Source organism: Phyllostomus discolor, chromosome X (assembly GCF_004126475.2).
Source record: "Phyllostomus discolor isolate MPI-MPIP mPhyDis1 chromosome X, mPhyDis1.pri.v3, whole genome shotgun sequence".
In the NCBI taxonomy this organism is placed as follows: domain Eukaryota; kingdom Metazoa; phylum Chordata; class Mammalia; order Chiroptera; family Phyllostomidae; genus Phyllostomus; species Phyllostomus discolor.
The window spans coordinates 71,100,446-71,119,928 of record NC_050198.1 but is presented as its reverse complement, the minus strand read 5'-3'; the positions used below and the strand labels follow the sequence as shown (position 1 = coordinate 71,119,928).

General features: G+C 39.1%; 1 pseudogene; it reads left to right on the top strand.

Moving 5' to 3' along the window:
• Nucleotides 1–19,073, top strand: part of LOC118498396 — a 42,902-nt pseudogene extending 23,829 nt beyond the window's left edge.
• The last annotated feature ends 410 nt before the right edge of the window (nucleotides 19,074–19,483 follow it).

The window sequence follows — 19,483 nt, the reverse complement described above, 5'->3', positions numbered from 1 at the left end:
AGGGACCTTTTGGTTCACAGGCCAGCACTCAATTCACTGAGCCACACCAGCAGGGCTATGGTGCTTTTTCTTGTATCGTTAACTTTATGTCATAGAAATGAAAAACTAAATTTTTTAGAAGTTTCAGGAGTAACTAATTAAAGTCTTCTAAAAGTTCTAAGATGAGTCATGCATTGATAGCAACATACTCTTTCTTTTCCAAACTTACCACTGTCCTTATCTCTTGCAGCTGATTGCTCCCTGAAAGCACTTATGGAATCTGTAGAAAGAATGCTGTAGCCCTCATGTGTGCACAGATGCAACTTTTAAGGCAGAAATTGTTACATAAGTGAACATTGACCCTCCCTTTGCACTCAAAATGGGCTCTCAGGGAAACACACAGAGGGCAACCCCAGCTAAAAGAGAACTATGTTTTGGAGGAACAACTGGAGGTGAAGAAATGAGAAGATATGGGTGATGGAGCTGTGCAGCTCTATCATGGTTGTTGAGTATGATTCAAGTTAGTCTTGGACTTTGATGAAAATCATAAGAAAAAGTGCTTTAACAAAAGTACCTGTTTCTGTCCAGCTGGACAATGAATGCAAGTACTTCTTGAACTCTAAGCATGTATACTGCAGAGCCTGTTTGAAAAACACTTTGGGAGCTAGATCAGGGATGGCCAAGTTTACTGCTTCAAGCACTCAGATCCAAAGTGCCATTGAGTATCCACCCCTACTCAGGTAAGTGCTTGCTCATCTGGAAGCTCAATTCCCAATTCCCTTCCCCATGGAAACCTGCTTTTCAAGAACTTCCTATTAAGGGGCTCACCAGAACATGTCCAGACCAGAAGCTAGGTATCAATTGGATCCCTGCATCTGGCAAGAATTCTGTTTCTATCAACCCTGCATGCTAGAGCAGCAGTGCCCCATCCACCCAGGGTAGATCCACTACTTCCACTGTGGGAGAACCACTAGCTCCATTTTCCTGACTTCCAGCGGCCCTACCATGCTTGGGCTCTGCAGTATTGTCAGCAGGCTGGGGCCAGCCTGGTCCCACAGTGCAGAAAACCCTTCATGGGGTCTGGGAAGTCTCAGGAAAATACTAAGGTACTTGGACAGGGACCATTTTTACAGTGGCCCTTGGACAGGGAACATTTTTCCCTCACATGCCCGACTGGCACCACCATTTCTGTGTAGAATCCTCCCTTCACACAGCCAAATCTTGGTTTATTTAGGCCTGATTAACTCTGCTGACCTCACTCTGATGACTACCTGACCCTGAGACCTGACTCTGATGACTACGAGACCCTGCCCCACCACACAGGTCTGCAGGCACTGGGAATCTACCACACACAACTGATATACCGCTAGAGGTTCTTCAGTGACTAAGCCTAACAGGTAGTTAGCAGACAGAGGCAGATCTCAGGGAGCCTTGGGCCTTTTACTGACCTACCCCTAGAATCAGTGGTTGGTTCTTTGCACAACTTGGTCCCTCCCACATTCACCCAGGCCCAGCAGATGCAGCCACAAACTTTGGATTGCTTTATAGCTCCAAAAAGGAGGCCTAGGACCTGTCAAAGGCAGCACCTTACACTAGAGTCCCTAACCAAGTGGACCCAGAACCAACAAAACCAGTGGATTTAATTGATATTTTCAGAGCATTTCACCCCAAAGCAGCAGAATATACATTCTTTTCAAGTGTATACAAAACATTTTATAGGTGGATCACATGTTAGGACAAAAAAAAAGTCTCGGTAAATTTAAAAAGACTAAAATCATATCAATCAAGCATCTTCTCTGACCATAATCATATGAAACTAGAAATCAATTACAAGGAAAAACACTGGAAAAACACCCAAACACATGTGGCTAATATGTTGCTAAACAATAAATTCCTTAACAATGAGATCAAAGAAATCAAATGTTACCTTGAGACAATGAATATTAGCACACAACAACACAAAATCTATAGGACACAATGAAAGCAGCCTTAAAATGGAAATTCATAGCAATACGGACATACCTAAAGAAGCAAGAAGTCCGGCAAGATGGAGGCATAGGTGGACGCACCATACCTCCACGCACAACCAAGATTAGAACAACAACAATTTAGAGGCAGAATAACACCCAGAACTGACAGAGAATTTATCTGAATGGAAGTCGGACAGCCAAGAAGCTGAAGTAGACCCGTTCATCCAGACCGGTAGGAGGGGCGGAGACAAGCAGGCAGGCGCGGGTTGCAGCTCGGATCGTGGCGTGGAGAGCAGAGAGCAGTGGGCGCATAAGGCAACCCAGAGCGTGTAACGCATCTGGGGTGCACAGGATCGCAGCGGGTGGACCCTGAGTACTCGAGCGGCAGCTGGCGGATCCAGCGAGGCAGCGATTGTGGACCGGGGCAGAGCACACAGCCCGGGATCCCAGGGAAGGGGCTGTGGTCCCAGGAGAAAGGAGCTACTGCCATTGTTCCCTCCCGCCCCCGCCCCCGCCCCAGCCCCTCCCCCACATACAACGTCACAATCTAGCGACTGGGGTGCCCAGCCCCGGTGAACACCTAAGGCTCCACCCCTCAACATAACAGGAGCGACCAGACCCCCCCCCCCCGCAAAAAAAAGAGAGAGAGAGAGACACACACAGAGAGAGACTTGTCTCAAACAGAAAAACAGATCAATGCCCCAGTGCTCATCCTTTTGAGCGACTAAGAGACAGCCAATCTATCAGACGCACAGTTCAAAACACTGGTGATCAGGAAGCTCACAGAATTGGTTGATTTTGGTCGCAAATTAGATGAACAAATGCAGGTTACCATAAAAAAAATGAAGGAAAATGCACAGGGAACCAATAGTGATGGGAAGGAAACTGGGACTCAAAACAATAGAGTAGACCAGGAGGAAGAAAGAAACAACCAAACAGGAAAGAATGGAGAAATAAGAATTCAAAAAAATGAGGAGAAGCTTAGGAAACTCCAGGACGTCTTTAAACGTTCCAACATCCGAATTATAGGGGTACCAGAAGGGGAAGAGGAAAAGCAACAGATTGAAAATGTATTTGAACAAATAATAAAGGAGAACTTCCCCATTCTGGAAAAGGAAATAGACTTCCAGGAAGTCCAGGAAGCTCAGAGAGTCCCAAAGAAGTTGGACCCAAGAAGAAACACACCAAGGCACATTATAATTACATTAGCCAAGGTAAAAACGAAGGAGAGAATCCTAGAAGCAGCAAGAGATAAGGGGACAGTAACCTACAAAGGAGTTCCCATCAGACTGTCAGCTGATTTCTCAAAAGAGACCTTACAGGCAAGAAGGGGCTGGAAAGAAGTCTTCCAAGTCATGAAAGACAAGGACCTATATCCCAGATTGCTCTGTCCAGCAAAGCTTTCATTTAGAATGGAAGGGCAGATAAAGTGCTTCTCAGATAAGGTCCAGTTAAAGGAGTTCATCATCACCAAGCCCTAATTTTATGAAATGTTAAAGGGACTTATCTAAGAAAAGAAGATTTAAAAAAAACATGTATAGTGAAAGGACAGGAAACTCACAATTATTAACAACCACACCTAAAGCAAAACCAAAAGAAACTAAGCAAACAACTAGAACAGGAACAGAACCACAGAAATGGAGATCACATGGAGGGTTAGCAACAGGGGAGTGGGAGGAGGAGAGAGGGGGAAAAGGTACAGAGAATAAGTAGCATAGATTGTAGGTAGAAAATAGACAGGGGGAGGGTAAGAATAGTATGAGAAATGTGGAAGCTAAAGAACTTATAAGTATGACACATGGACATGAACTAAAGGGGGGGAAGTGGGTGGGAGAGGGTGTACAGGGTGGCGGGGAGTGAAGGGGGGAAATGGGACAACTGTAATAGCATAATCAATAAAATATATTAAAAAAAACAAAAAAATCAATCAGAGCAGCAAGAGGAAAAAAGAATCCAAAAAAACAAGGATAGGCTAAGGAATTTTAGGACAACTTCAAATGTATCAACATTCAAATCATAAGGGTGCCAGAAGGAAAAGAGAAAGAGCAAGAAATGGAAAACTATTTGAAAAAATAATGAAAGAAAACTTCACTAATTTGGTGAAGGAAATAGATATACAATTCCAGGAAGCACAGACAATCCCAAAGAAGATGGATATAAACAGGACCACATCAAGATACATCACAATTAAAATGCCAAAAGTTATAGATAAAGAAATAATCTTAAAAGCAACAAGAGAAAAGTAGATAGTTACTTACAAAAGACTTCTCATGAGACTGTCAGCTGATTTCTGAAATCTAGCTGATTTGCAGGCTACAAGGGACTGGTACGATTTATTTAAAATGATCAAAAGCAAGGACCTACAGTCTAGATTACTCTAGACTGTAACACTATCTAGCAACGCTATCATTTAAAATTGAAGAGCAGATAAAGCGCTTTCCAGACAAGGTAAAACTAAAGGAGTTCATCATCACCAGCCATTATTATAGAAATGTTAAAAGGGCTTACTTAAGAAAAAGAAGCTAAACTCTATAAACATTAAAATGGCAATTAAATTCACAACTATCAACAATTGAATCTAAATAACAAACTAAGCAAACAAGAAGAACAGAGATAGAATCATAGGTATGCAGATCACACAGAAGGTTATCAGTTGGGAAGAGGAAGGGGGCGACTGGGGGAAAGGTACAGGGATCATTACAAAGTACAAATTGGTACATACTGAATAGACAGGGAGTGTTAAGAACCCTATAGGAAATGGAGTAGCCAAAGAACTTGTATGTATCCCATGGACATGAACTAAGGTGGGGGCTATTTCTGGAAGGACTTAAGGGTACTGAATGGAGGGGGGCAAGCATAGAAAAATTGGGACAACTGTGATAGCATAATAAATAAAATATATATTTTAAATAAATAAATAAAATTTCAAAAGAGCTCATGTGATTAGTTTGGTCCCACTCAGTTAATCCAGGATAATCTGCCTATTTCAAGGTCTATGATCTTAATTATACCTGTAAGGTCCTGTTTATCACATAATGTAACATATTGCCAGGATACAGGGATTAGGGTGTGGACATCTCTGGTTTCCATCTACCACATGACAATCCAGAAAGTTACCACTTGACACAGGAAGAGGAGAAGAAACCTGCTTGCCGCCCCTGATCTAGATAACAATAGAGAAATTTATACCTTTTACATCCATATATCTGGATGTTGGCTTCACTCACTGCAAAGTCCGTGTGTTAGTTTTCTGTAGCTTTGTAGCAAATTATCACAAACTTCACTGCTGAAACTAACACAAGTTTATTTCATCAAAGTTTCCCTATATTGAAGTCTAGGTGTGACTTAACTGGGTCCTCTGCTCAAGGTCATGTACTAGCTGTATGCAATATTTCTGCTGGATTTGCTGGGGTTCACTGTCATGACAAGGCCCTTAATAGGCATTTTAGTGATCCTCCCTTTCCCTGTTTTAACCAGTATATATACAGACTTCCCTAGGCACAACACTAACTTTTGTTGATGCATAATTTACAGAATATGAATGTAGTGCTTCACTAATGACTCGGAATTTAGAAAATCCTATTAAATGTATTACAAGTGACAGTTTATATACTTTTCTTGAAAATAGATTTTATGATGAGAGCATATACCCTGTCTGGAAATACTTACTATATCCTTTCTTCTCCAATTGATTTCTTTTTGTCAAATCATTCAAACACATGGGAAAGTTGAAGGAATATACAAATAATGCCCCTAGCACACCTTCACCTATATTTCAAACATGTTACAATACATATTTACTGTTTCTGTCTCCTGAACCTTATGAATATAAGTTACAGTTGTCATGACACTTATATCTATAAATACTTTCATTATCCATCTCCTTAAAAAAGGAAATGTTCCTACATAACCATGATGTTATTACCCATCTTAAAAAATTAACAGTAATGTAACACTGTCATCATATATTTAGTCCATATTCAAATTTTTTCAATTGCTCCAAACGTCTTGCAGCTATTTTAAAAATAGGTATCTCATTCATGCACTATATTTGTACTGCGTTTAGATATTATATCTTTTCAAATTCTTTTAATCCATAACACATCTATTTTCCACCCTTTTTTCCCCATGACAGTGGCTTTTTGAAATGTCGTCTTGTAGATTACTCCAACTTCTGGATTACTCTTTGTTTTATTATGATGTTGTTTAATTTGTTCCTGTATCCCCTGTATTCCCAATGAACTACAGGACAGATCTAGAAACATATCAAATCAACTCAGGTTAAACGGTTTGACAAGAATACTTCATTAATGTTGATGTTGTTTCCTCTCCTATATTTATGGCAAGAAAAAATTCCAAGATGTTCTAAATTAAATTACAGCATGGCCTGAGAGTGAGAGAAAGAGACAGTTAGCTTGAGGACCAGCTCTGACAAAAGCCTTCTCATATTCTTGTATATCTATTGTAATTTTGGAATAACTTCCAGGTGGATATTTCCAGCAATTATTCAAAGAGAGAATACAGTCAGGTGCCCCCCCCACATCCCAGGAGTTTTCAATTCTCATTTACACATGAGTTTACAAACTTGTCCACAACCTATCCAGGGGAGCAAACACTTCTTCCTTGGACTCTGCATCTATACCAGAACTGCCCCACTTCAGATTCTCCCATCCCTTTTGTCTATAGCTAATGTAAATCCTTTCAGGGCTTACATCTCTCTCTCCACTACCTGAGGTATAAAAACACTGGCCACCTCTAGGATGGTGGACATGTTGTCTTGCTCTAGTAGTACTGCATTATGCCAGCAAGAAATGTGACTCATTAGAATTCAGAAGAATGTTCTTCAGGTTCCTGGCTTCCTCTAGTCATTCTAGTTATCTCTAGTTATCCCTAGATATTTGCATTTTTAGGTGCTAGTCTAGACTCTCAGTTCTAAGCAATATAGGTCTAAGGCACTGTTCCAGCAAGAAATTAGAATATAGTATTATACAACTGTGTTTTTCAACTTCCAGGTTTCCAGTATTACTTGTTCTAATTATATCATTACATCTAGATAACTGATGAAAGAGGTATGCCAACTATCTATAGTATTGATTAATTATTATAACAAGAAATAAGAAATTAGAGTGGCAAGTCATGGTTTTTTTAATTGTGATTTTAAATATTTCTTCTAGTTATTTCTAATTAATTCTACTTTACCACCTAGCTAGTTACTAGCTGGGTGGTAGCATGTATCAAATAGTACATATTCATTTTTTAAATAGAGATTTAGAATTGCAAAAGATGTGTTTTCCAGCTTCTGAGGTTGTCTCAATTTTTCATTTTTAGTTGTCCCCAGTTCAGTAGTTACCTAGGTGCAACTACTTATATAGAACTAACTGATTATGCTAACAAGAAATAAGAACTTAGTGGTTAAAAAATGTTTTCCTTCCCTGCATATCTACATATCTCTCTAGTTATCTTCAATTAACTAGTTTCCTGGGTACAAGTAATTATCTGTGGTACTAACTCATTATTCACACAGTGGATAAGAATGTAGTGTTGAGAAGAATTACTACAAATTCTTGCATCCAACTACTTTTCTTCAGCCTTCTGGTTTCAACTCATTATTCTGATTATTATCATTTGTTCCTAGATGATAAAAGAATAATCATCATTAGATATATATGGAGCTAGCATGTAAAGACAATTTAGAGTTAAAAAGAACTTGACTTTTAGCTTCCTGCCTTCAACTAGTTATTCTTACCATCTCTGGTTGTCTCTGGTTAAGCACTTGCAAAAGTACAATGAAAATTTGTACCAGTAACTAATTTTTCCAGCAAGAAACTAGAATTTACAGTTGGTAAAGTTGTTTTTTTTTTTTCACACCCATTGATCCTCATCTCTAGATAGCCATAATTAACTATATACCACTAATTATTTAAAGCACTAATTCATTCTCCCTTTTAAAAAGATTTTGTAGATGAGATATGTTTTTCAACATTTTGGCTTCAAGTAATTTTCCAGTTATATCTAGTTATCTCTGGTTAAATATTTACATAGATACCACTATTTCTCTACCACTCTATGACTTACTAATTATCTGTCTTGCCAATATCCTTTTTCAAGAAGAAAGTTGCATTTCAGAAAAATCTGCTTTTTAACATCCTGGTTTCAATTACTCTTCCAGTTTTCTGCAGTTGCCTCTAGATAAAGAGTTATCCAATCACAACTAATTAATGACCCATATTACCAACACATTCTTTCAATGATAAAAGATGAATTGAGAAATATGTTTTTAAGCTTTAAGCTCCCCTGCATTCACCTAGTCATTTAGATAATATCTAGTTATCTCTAGATGTCTAAACATGGTCAATGTAGTTATTTACAGTACTATTTCCACATTCTAAAAAGACATGAAAATTTAGATGTGAAAAGGATGGATGTTTTCTCTCTCATTGATATACCAGTGTATTTTCTTATATGTAGATACTTCTGATAAAACAGTTACCTAAGTATGACTTATAAACTGACCCAATAACTTGTTTTCTACTTCCTGGTCTCATGTAATGATCATCTTATATTGCTACTTGTCACTTAGGTACCATTAGCTATCATATTAACTCATTATTCAAACAAGAGATAAGGAGCAAGTGTTTAGAAGAGTGATTTTACAACTCTCTGGATTCATCAATTTTCTTAGTCACCTCTAGTTAACTTTGGTAAAGTAGTTGCCTAGGTATTACTAGTTATCTCTAGTACCAATATTTTATTCCAACATGAAATATGAATTTAGTATTGAAAAGATGGTGTTTTTCAGCTTGGTGATTTCAACTTATATAAGTGAGCTAGAAATGACCTCTGTCTGTTGGCTCCTAAGTTGTTTATTTCTTCCCTGCAGGCTGAGGCCTATTACCTCAAAAGCTTGCTAGAGCCAAACTCAAACGTTTACATATCCAATCGCTTTACACATATTTGAAATAACCACATTTTTAGCCAGTTAGAGCCCTGCTACTTTATATGGCCCCCTATAAAAGTGTGCCCAATATGTCTGCTAACTATAAGATAAACCCTGGGTCATAGAGACCACAAGTCACTGCTGCTCTTTGGTGCTCTCTGACCCAGATACTCTCCAACACGGTGCTAAATGACATTACTTAGGCACTTAAGCACTTTGCTGACTCCCTTCTCCCCCAGGAGTTAACTTGCCTCCCTCTCATTTCAAATGGCGGTACCCAGGAGCCTTAGTCTCTTGACAAATCGCATGCTGTGAAGAACTTCCCCAGTCTCAAACATGTCAAATCCTCCCCCAAATAAAGCTGTGTCCTACTGCCACCTCGTGGGCATATATTTTCCCTTGGTCAGCCCAGAAATCCCTTGAACATCTACACCTCATTTTTCTGGTCTATTCTAGGTAGTTCTAGTTAACAAATTACCAGATCCCACTAGAAAACCATACAATTAACTCATTATCAGAAGAAGGAATAAGAATATAGACATAAGATGAGTGTTGTCTTCACCTTCCCAGTTTGAACTGGTCATTCTAGTTATCGCTAGTTATCTATAGTTAACTAATCATCTAGGTCTGCCACATATCTATAGTACTAACTCATTATTCCAAAAGAAAACAAGAATTTATATTTGAGAAGAATGTCTTTTTCAGCTTCCTGACATCAATGGGTATTAGTAGTTATCTTTAGATATTTTCTGTAAACTAGTTACCACTATTTTAGGTTTATGAGTTCTTTCGACATGAAATATAAAGTTAGATTAAGAAGGATATGTTCTCCAATTCAAGGCTTCAACTCCTTATACTAGTATTCTTTAGGCAATTCGTTAAGTACCCTTATTCATCTATATTATTAACTCATTAATCCACCAAGAGAAAAAGAGTTTAGAATCCAAAAGAACCTACATTTAAGCTCCTAACTTCGACTTCTTACTCTAGATATCTTTACCTATCTCTAAGTAACTAGACATTTAGTGTCAATATCTATAGTACAAAATCATTCCAACAAGAATTAAGACTAATATTTTATTGTGGCAAAATACACATAACATAGAATTTTCCATCTTAACCATTTTTAAGTGTACAGTTTAGTGGCATTAAGTACATTCACATTTTTGTGCAATCATCACCACCATCTACTTCCAGCACTTTTTCAACTTCCCAAACTGAAACTCCAAGCCCATTGAACAATAACTTCCCAATAACACTTCTCCCAGGCCCTAGAAACTACCATTCTCCTTTCTCTTTATAGATTTGACTATTCTAGGTATCTCATATAAATGGAATCATATAATATTTGTCCTTTTGTCTGGCTAATTTCACTTAGCTTAATGTCTTCAAGTTTCATCTACATTGTAACACACATTATAATTTCATTCTTTTTGAGGCTGAATAATATTCCACTTATGGGCATATCACATGTTGTTTATCCAGCCATCCATTGATGGACATTTGGGTTGCTCCCAGGTTTTGACTATTGTAAATAACGCTGCTATGAGCATCTGCATACAAATATCTGTCCAAGTCTCTGCTCTCAGTTGTTTGGGGTGTATATCCAGAAGTGCAATTGCTGTATCATATGATAATTCTATGTTTATTTTTTTGAGGAACCATCATACTGTTTTCCACAGTGGCTGCACCATTTACATTCCCACCAGTAATACACAGGGTTCCAACTACTTCCAAATTCTCACCAACACTTAGTTTCTGTTCTGTTGATAATAACCATCCTAACTGGATGAAAATTTCAGTGGACACCTCTGGAGTCAGTTACTGTGATAACATAACCTACAACCTAAGAATGCTGCATGCCATAACTTTTATTTCTCATTTAAGACTTGCATTACCCTCCCTCCTCGCATTAAACTAAGGTTGCAGGGTGTTCTATTTGGAGTGAATCCTTGCCTCGAGCAGATCATCTTTCTTAACAGGCATATTCTCATTTTCCTTTGTGGAACCCTCAGACAACATATCCACATTTGGCAAGTGATACAAATGTTCATGGGCTCTGCAGTAAAAGGCTGGCAACCACAGAGAACCAGTCCCATTGTTCCATGTGGCTCTTCTAAGCAAAGTGCCTTTCTCTTCTGTACCCAGCTTACAGGAAGAAACTACAATGGTCTCTCCATACTGAAAGGAGCTTTTGAGGTCATGTGGTCCACTCCCTTCATTTTAGATTTGGTATGTAGGCTTAAAGGACAGAGTGGCCAGCCCAAGAAAGCACATAAAGTTCATCCTGTAGAAGAGAGCCTCTTGGCAGCCATGCCCTCCCCTGAGCCCTGGTTCTTCAAGCTCTGGGCAGTGCACATCAGCCCAGGTTCAGCTCCTCAGTAGTTACATCTGCATCCTGCCCAAAACTTTTTCCTTCAAAGGGTTGAAAAACTCAAAGCTCCCATGAAAGCCTCATTTCTGAGTCATTTTATCTTTAGGAAAAGTAATCAACCTCCCCCGAAGGCATTCAGTCTCCTAGTGTCCACACGTTCAAGTCTTGAGTAAGTGATGCAATTTGTACCCTCCTCACAAAAAGTCAATTGTGCTTTGACTACCATAGCCCTCATTTCTCCTACTCTCCTTGCAAAGCCAAATCTGCCAACCAGTGTATGACCCATGAGCAAAAACCAGCTCTAATTGTGCTGAACTGGCTTTTTTGGGGAAAGCAGGTTATTTATTTGGAAACTGTTCAACAATAAATATTCAATTTGAAATTGATAATTTATGGTTTGCCTTGATCAATGTCACACTCACTCCTTTTCAGATATCAGCATGGAACTATGGGAGAAGGACCCTGAGTACAATGATATAAATATAATTTTCACCTGCAATGAGCTGTATCCTCCCCACTCCTGCCACACAAAGGGTGGGTCTTAAGGTGACTTCCTGAATTCCCAATATTTTAGACTGTAGAAATACAAAAGATGTTTCCTCCACGTGATTTTACTTTCAACATCAGAGGACACAAGATTGAAGAGGTGGCATTCAGGATTGGGTACATAATTGATATACCTAGACCGATCCAAACCACAATCCCCAGACAAAATGTGAGCTGCTGTGAGAATTGTAGATTTGAAGTACAATTTTCCCCTATTCCAGGCCCAAGGATCATGGTTTTGGGGCTGGAAATGAAGTCAAGGTAGGGAACAAGGAAGAGTCTCCATCCACTTCTCTCTTGAACAAGGGAGACAAATGAAGAACCAAAGGATGTTTTTAAATAGGAATTGGAAAAGGAGGCTGTGGAGACCTAGGGGAGAAAGAAATCCAACAGCTTGGCCCAGAGCTGTTGATCAGGTTTAGTGAGCTAGGTGGTAGCTGGGGCTGGTTGCTCAGCACTTCCTCTGGGTGGTAGTCATGGGGCACAAAATGATTGCTCTGGCCAGCTAGGCTTTATAAGAAATAGGAAAAACAGAACTCAGGTCCTCTTGCAAATGAGTTCCTTATAGCTCCTACCACAGCTCCCATCACAAGGTCAAGCAACAGAGCTGTCTTTTCTCTTTTTCTCTCTGGCATACCCTCCTATTAACTCAACTGGTCACCTGAAGGTATTGCACCAGGACTGAAATATTCCTAAGAAAGGAGGGAAAGTCAAAACAGGGAGGGGGTCTCACAATGTGATTGGCCATGGCCTAGGTCCCCAACTCCAAGACCCCCAATAAATATCCAGATAGTTCCACTTTTTTCATTTTAATCACAAAAAATTTCCAAGAATATCTAATGAATTCTATGAATCTACCCACCACAGCAAAACCTCAATTCCAAAAGGAAGTCATACAGAAATACTGCAAGGTGTTACATTGGTTCTTCTGCTATTTATTTAACATAGAGATTTAGACTTCAGGGGGTCTCTGTGGCCAAACCTGTTCTTCCATTAGGTGTATACATTCCACAGTTTCAAAATTCCACTTAACCTTCAGCTTAAAAGAATGTTTTGTTCATTCATTCCAAACAAGAAACAAAAAGGCTGACTACCATCCTGATCAAAATGGAAGTGTGAAGAGGTAAGGAAAGAGAGGTTCACTAGTCATTAGGTGTCTATCCAAGAGTAGCAACCAAATCCAAGGCCAGAAATTGAGGTCCATTAGACTCACTTTGCTTCTTCTCACCATTCTTTCCCCCTGAGAACCATGAAAATACCTTAATTCACAGGCAATAGACAAATGGTTTTAGAAAAACTCTTAATACTCCTTTGACATTTCAGGGCCCTTTGCACAAGCATGACTTATTCTCCCTCACCACTTGTAGTCTTGTAATATTAGACATCACATCTCAATTAAATATAATCACACTATGTAGGAATTTTGGCTCATAGGATTGAAGATTTATTCTAGGAAAGGGCAAATTGCCAGGAAAGAGTCCTTCTTTTGTTGACTTTTTATCTTTTTTATTTTCCTAGTGTTTCCATTGTAACCATTAGAGAAAGTACCAGAGGTCAGCACACATTCAAATTGTCTGTCTTTTCTAAGTACAGTCTTATGACAATAAAATTAGATTTCCAAAATGATAACTCTGAGGCACTACAACTTCACAGCAGACCCCCAAAACCTTCCATCTTCACTTCTGACCCTACATCTTTCCTTGTTCTGTTCTTGTTCCCACTTTTTCATCTAGCCAATTCATTAAGGTCTGTCTCTTTCTTGCCTTCTCCTCCTTTCACTCACTCCTCCTTCCCTTTTCAACTTAGCATGCCCAGTTGTTGTCTCCCTCCATCCTGAAATTCTATATGCTTGAAGTGTGGATCACTTATTTGTCAAGAAAGGTCATAAGCCATGGCCTTCCAATAAAACCTAACTGTTTTTTGATGTAATACTTGTGTCCCTTACCTTCACAGTAAGTACCTGCAGTTGCCTGCTGAGACTTCTACACTTGTAACAGCATAAATTACCATTATTCTTTTTGCAGATGAGGAAACTCAAACAGAGAGAGGTTAAATAATATACCCAAGACACACAACTGACAAGTGGCTATAATGAAATTCATTGAATCAAATATTCAATTCACTTAAATAAATTCTTTGTATTTGAGAGAAAATATATACTAGAGCATGTGTTTATATTTCTCTTCAATAGAAAAGGTGGAAATAAACAAAAACATAGGTTGTATGTTCATTCTCAGTTCATAATATTCCATTGACCAAAATAACCCCATATCTTGGACATTTTATTGAACTAAGGGTCCACTTTAACATATCTCCATTCAATATTTCTGGATAAAAATTAAGCATATTAAACCATTGGGTATGAACCAAGTCTTCTTCATTTATTCTTTCTTTTATGGTTCTCTTTTTTTAATATATTTTATTGATTATGCTTCATTTGTTCTTGTACCTGGACCAGTTAAATGGATTCCCTTTTCTCTGTTTTAAACTATCTTTTTTGTTATTCATTCATCCTTTTATTCTCTATCTTGGGATTTAAAGCAACATAAAACTTATAAGATACATATAATACAATAAGCAAAAGAAAAAATAAAAGTGATTGATTTTTTTAATGTGGATTAAGTGATGTCACAGGCCCTATGTGAGTGGATTACAACAAATGCAGCTGCCAGAAGATAGGGGCTAGTGTCCTACATCAGAGCTGCACCGAGGAGTCACCACTGGAGAGAAATAGCCATTGTTGTCCAGACTGAACTCTTAGGGAGGAGAAGGCAACAAGATAGCAGATGACCCAGTGCTGTAGACAGGAATGAGGAGATATTTTCCAGTGATAATCTGATAATGGGTTATTTTCAAAATATATAAAGAACTTATATAACTCACCTGGCTGGCGTAGCTCAGTGGATTGAATGCGGGCTGGGAACCACAGTGTCGCAGGTTCGATTCCCAGCCAGGGTACATTCCTGGGTTGCAGGCCATAACCCCCAGCAACTGCACATTGATATTTCTCTCTCTATCTCTCTATCTCTATCTCTCTCTCTATCTCTCTCTATCTCTATCTCCCTCCCTTCCCTCCCTAAAAATAAATAAATAAAATCTTAAAAAAAAAAGAACTTATATAACTCAGCACCAAGGAGACAATCCATTTAAACAATTGGCAAAAGATCTGAATAGACACTTCTCCAAAGAAGACATACAGTGGCCCATAGACATATGAAAAGATGCTCAACATCTCTAGCCATTAGAGAGGTGTAAACAGAAACAACAATCAATGAGATATCACCTCACACCTGTCAGAATGGCTATCATGAATAAATCAACAAACAACAAGTGTTGGAGAGGATGTGGAGGAAAAGGAACCTCAGTGCACTCTTGGTGGGAATGCAAACTGGTGCAGCCACTGTGGAAAACAGTATGGAATTTCCTCAAAAAATTAAAAATGGAACTGCCTTTTGATCCAGTGATCCTGCTTCTGGGAATATATCCTAAGAATCCTGAAACATCAGCTGGAAAGAATATATGCACCCCTATGTTCATAGTGTAACTGAAACCAAGGTTTGGCTGCCCACTGCAACAAAAGCCAAAATCGTGAGGCACGTGCTGACGAAAAAGGAAAGAGGCTTTATTCAAGTGCAGCAACCTGGAAGATGTGGGACTCTCATCTCAAAGCTCATCTTAACATCTCAGTGCAGGAAGGGGTTTTTATAGGGAGGGAGAGGAAAAGCAGAATAAAAAAGATCAGGTAGAGAAGCTGTGGACATGCAGGCAGCATCCTTGCTGGTCCTGATATGGATGTTTAATGTCAACATCCTGGAACTGGTCAGTGCCAACCAAATTCCTGTAGTTGGCAATCTGTATCATCTGAAGTTGTGGTCAAGGCCATTTCTTGTACAAGCAGGAACAGGAACTACTGATGCCTCCAATACATTTATTAATGCAACTGTCAGTATGTGAGTTCTTTTTATCAGTTTGTTAGTACATTTTATTCTAATTCCATTTTATGGTAAGTCAGAGTAGTATAAAGTTTATTTTACTTTATTTTATTTTTAGAGAGAGAGGAAGGGAAGGAGAAAGAGAGGGAGAGAAACACCAATGTGTGGTTGCTTCTCACGCACCCTCTACTGGGGAACTGGCCCACAACCCAGGTATGTGCCCTGACTGGGAATCAAACCTGTGACCCTTTGGTTCACACACTGGCACTCAATCCACTGAGCCACACCAGCCAGAGAAAAGTTTTTATTTCATGTTACAATAGCAGCATTATATACAATAGGTAAGATCTAGAAACAGCCCAAGTACCCATCAGTAGATGAGCGGATGAAAATGTTGTGGTACATTTACATAATGGAATATCACTGGGCCATAAAAAAGAAGGAACTCTTGCCTTTTGTGACAGCATGGATGGACCTGGAGATTAGTATGCTCAGTGAAATAAGCAAGTCAGTGAAAGGCAAATACCACATGATCTCACTTATATATGGAATATAATGAACAAAATAAACTGATGAACAAAATTGAAACAAAGGTGTGGATACATGGAACAGACTGGCAGCTGTCAGAGGGAAGAGGGGAACTGGATGAAATAAGGTGAAGGGATTAGCTAAAGAACATATGTGTATAACCCACAAGCATAGTCAACAGTGTGGTGATGGCCAGAGGGGAAGTGGGCAAAGGGGGACAGGAATGGGGACCTTTGTAATAGTGTAAACAATAAAAATAAAGTTAAAAAAAGAAACTGACTAAGAGCTTGGAGGCAGCCCATGGCAATGGCACAAGCATGATATCATTGATCATTTTTCCCAAAGACCATAATTTCACAAGTGGCAAAAATGTTGGCAGATGAGTTTGGAACTGCATTTAACATTAAGTCACAAGTAGACCACCTTTCAGTCCTGGGAGCCATTACATCTGTACAACAAAGATTCAAACTTTATAACAAGGTACCTCCAAGCAGCCTGGTTTACCATAGCACAATTGTAACAGAGGAGGGACAAGAAAAGAAAGTCAACAGTAACTTTGAACATTTCAAACCAATTAATACATCGTTGTATTTATGTGAACACAAATTCCATACAGAGGCCCTTACAGCACTACTTTCAGATGATAACAAGTTTGACTTCACTGTAATAGATGGTAGTGGTGCACTTTTTGGCACACTTCAAGGAAACACAAGAGAAGTCCCACACAAATCCACTGTGGATCTCAAAAAAAAAAAATGGTAAAAAAGGTCAGGCAGCCTTGTGTTTTGCCCATTTAAAAAATGGAAAAGTGAGCACAGGCTGTGAACCAAAGGGTCACTGGTTCAATTCCCAATCAGGGCACATGCCTGGGTTGCTGGCCAGGTCCCCAGTGGAAGCCTTGTGTGAGGCAACCACACATCAATGTTTCTCTCCTTCCCTTTCTCCCTCTCTTCCCCTCTCTCTAAAAATAAATAAGTAAAATCTTTTTAAAAATGGAAAAGTGACATAACTATGTTCAGAAAGCAGCTGAGACCACTGTGCAGCTGTTTCTTTCTGGGGACAAAGTGAATGCAGCTAGTCTCATTTTAGCTGGACCAGCTGATTTTAAAACTGAACTAAATCAATCTGATATGTCTGCTCAGATATTCCAATAAAAAGTTTTAAAATTAGTTGATATATCCTATGGTGGCAAAAATGGATTCAACCAAGCTATCGAGTTATTTACTGGAGTCCTCTTCAAGGTGAAATTCATTCCAGAGAAGAAATGAATAGGATGATACTTTAATGAAATCAGTCAGGACACTGGCAAGCACTGTTTTAGAGTTGAAGATACACTAACGACTTTAAAAATGGGAGCTGTAGAAATTCTAGTAGTCTATGAAAATCTAGATATAATGAGATATGTTCTTCATTGCCAAGGCACAGAAGAGAAAATTTTCTAACTCCAGAACAAGAGAAAGATAAATCTCACTTCACAGACAGAGGCAGGACAAGAACATAAACTAATTAAGAGAATTCCCCTGCTGGAATAGTTTGCTAACAGCTATAAAAAATTTGGAGCTACATTGGAAATTGTTACAGATAAGTCACAAGGATCACAAGATGTGAAAGTGTTACCAAGCAGACAAATGAAGGTTCAGCTGCCTGTTGCCACAAAAAGCCAAACTTGTGAGGCAGGTGCTGGTGCAAAAGGAAATAGGCTTATTCAGGTGTCACATAACCTGGGAGAGTGGTGGGCTCCTGTGTCAAGGACCATCACAATCCTCCTGCTCAAGCTCGCAGTTCTTACAGGGTTAGGAAGGGGAGGGCTTTTTTTAAATCCAATTATTTTTCTAGCTTTTGGTGCACTCGGCCACTATCCATTCATATCTCTAGATTTCTGCGTGCTTGTTATAAGAACCTCCCCCTGCTTCCATCTTAGCCAATGGGCAGAGACTTCCCTGGCACTCTGATGGACTGTTTTATGGTAACAAAAGGATTTGGTGGTATTACAGGTATCTTGCAGTACCTAGTAGATTTCCAGGGAATGGAATACCAAGGAAGAGATCGTAAATTTTTTACCTTGATGACTACTAGGTAGCTAGCAAAATGTGCCTCCCCTCCAGCATCCAACCCAAGGAGTACACTCATGGTGAAAGCCAAACAGATCCCTGCCTTACAATTGGAACATTTCCAGAAATTAATCCATGAGCAGTGGATACTGAAAAGAGAACCAAAACAAAACCTGGCCCAACCATACACTTTTGTTTGTCATGGTGTCAGCACAGCAGCCTACAACTCAGTTCCTAAATGCCACTTTGCACTAATTTAAACAAGAATCCCAGTTTTTACTTTTACTCAATGGTGAAAATGGTTGCTCTTGTATTTTATGAAATAACTGATTTTAAAACCTTCATACATAGAAGCAAAAATACTTTAACCACTGTAAACCTTCAAAAGTTAATAGAAATGAGATCATACTGGTCTGCTTCTTGATTGGAAAAAAATTAAATTGCTGCATTTCACAGTGACCCACTTACATGGCACTCTCAGTTTTGATTGCATAAGAAAAAATATATGTGGTAAAATGTTGGAAACACTTCTCTCTTGGTCTCTTATTTAATGTTGAAAGGGTGAGCTAATAATAGACAATTTCAATTTCACTCCCTCCCTCACACTACCCTTACCCTCTCCAGACTGTCAGTTTTAAGGATGCAAATTGCATTAACAAGTCAAGCTGCCACATGAAGCATTTGGGTCAGTGCACTGTTTCCTTCCATCTGTTTTGCAGGCACATTTGTGCTGGGATTTGGGAGCTCTTAGCATGAGTTGCTTTGACAAGGGTTCCCATAATCCTAGACTACTAAAAACTAGTTTGGGATGGGTATGGTGGGGCTTCTGTGCTATTGCTGGGGTTGGGAGAAATAAAACATGCAATTTAAGTGGAAGCAAAAATAATAATAATAACAAATTTAAAATGCAATTAAGCTGTTATTTTTTAAAGGTTTATTTATTTATTTTTAGAGAGAGGGGAAGTGAGGGAGAAAGAGAGGAAGAGAAACATCAATGTGTAGTTGCCTTTCACGTGGCCCCCACTGAGGACCTGGCCAGCAACCCAGGCATGAGCCCTGACTGGGAAATGAACTGGTGACCCTTTGGTCCACAGCCCGTGCTCAATCCACTGAGCTATACCAGCCAAGACTAAGCTGTTATTTAAAAAAAAAGCACATGCAATATC